Source organism: Meleagris gallopavo, chromosome Z (assembly GCF_000146605.3).
Source record: "Meleagris gallopavo isolate NT-WF06-2002-E0010 breed Aviagen turkey brand Nicholas breeding stock chromosome Z, Turkey_5.1, whole genome shotgun sequence".
In the NCBI taxonomy this organism is placed as follows: Eukaryota; Metazoa; Chordata; class Aves; order Galliformes; family Phasianidae; genus Meleagris; species Meleagris gallopavo.
In genome coordinates, this window is record NC_015041.2 from 42139824 (window position 1) to 42141680 (window position 1857).

Here is a 1857-nt window from a genome sequence, read left to right on the forward strand (position 1 = left end):
TTTTTCCTTTATTATAAATTACTACAAGAATCTTTTAGATAAGAAGTATCTCATGTTCTCAGATAATGGAAAAAGTATAAGTTTTCCCAGAAACTGTTGGAGGTGTCCAACTAGTCTACAGCCTTTTCATCAGCTTGTTTGTCACTGCCAGGTTGACAGCCTGAACAGATTGCAAACACATTCTTCCTAGCCCTGGAGATTAGAAATTAGTGCACAACCTGATCTGGCTGACATTTAGTGTGTTTCTATTTTTCTGTATGACTTTTTCTTACACCTTCCACCTTCCTCTGCTTACATATTTTATATACAAAGAGGACTTTGTATACTTTTTTTTTTTCATTCATAAAAGCTGACAGCGTTTCAGGCTACTAGTAGTAGCCTTGAAAGAATGCTTTCTACTAGATTATGGTCACTTTCTATTTGAAGGGTATATGTGCTTACTTTTAAGTAAATCTAGCAATGCTAAAATTAAATTAAAACTTTCTTTTTCACCTTGAATATATTTTTCCTCCACTGGTAACTGTGTAAAGTGATTGTTTTGATTTGTGATTGTTTCGATTTGTGATTGTTTTGATCAAAGTGATCTTTGTACCCAGGATTGATGTCTAAATGAAAGAAATGATATTTTCCTTACCAAGTAGAAACTGCTAGTATCTTTCATTGAAATCAGTATAGACAACAGTTAGTTCTTCTCCTTCAGACATTTGTCCCTTTCCCAGTACGTTTGTCCCATTCCCAGAAGTTATATATTCCTCTTTGTTCATACAATGCAACAATAACGAAAACAAAAAGTTGACAGTAGAGCAGATCATTGAAAGATGTCATCATCTAACCATGTTTATGCTGGAGTTTTTTTCAGTATTTACCCTAAAAATTCATGCATTTTAAGATAGGTAACAGATACTTTGCGTCAATTCACAATAATAATGCTTACAATCTTTAACAATAGTCAGTGTGCAGTCTTTAGAATACTTAGCATAGTCTGTAGGAATCTGCATACAAATGTTGCCTAATATTAATGATATTCTAACATGTCTTGTAATGAATATACAAATTTTAAAAGACCAGCGAGGATATGAATGAAACATATCATTATTCCTGCCGTACCATTTCCATGTTCTTTCTCCACAATCTCATGAATCAGATCATCAATTCATGTTACTCTTGTTAACATTTTTTTTTAACATTATGATGACATTCTTCCTAGCAAGAAGGGTATCATATAGCATCCTCAGCCATCTTTGTACCCAGGATTTGTGCCTAAATGAAAGGAATTATATTTTCCTTTACCAAGTAGAAACTGTTAGTATCTTTCGTCGAAATCAATATGGACAAAGGGTAGTTCTTCCACTTCAGGCATTTAGAAGTAAGGTGTCTTGAGTGTTTCAACTGGTCACCAAGCTACTGAACAAACTTATACCTCTGTGAATCTCTCTCCACCTGCCTCATTGCTTACTCTTTCTCTCTGAAGTTGCAAAGGCCAAATATATGTGTAACCTTGTATTATTAGTAGCTGTTTACCAATTTCTTAAATACCATGTTTGTATCTAACCAACACCTGAATTTTATGAAACATTTACTTTCACTATTTCAAATAACATTTATGCCATAAACATTACAATTTTTGTCTTCTGAGTTACTCATCTCCCTTCTTTATTGATTTAGGACCTTCTCTTCATTTTTCTTGGCTGCAGGCTTTGGAGGAATACTTTTCTTGAGAGAAGTATTGAATACAATGCCATCTGTAGGATTTTTTCACCATAGTGAACACAGGTCTTTATCTACAATCTAGTTTTATCTTCTGTCCTATGTTTGTGTATTTCCTTTTTCTGCGATTCAGGTGTTGTTTCGTGTTTT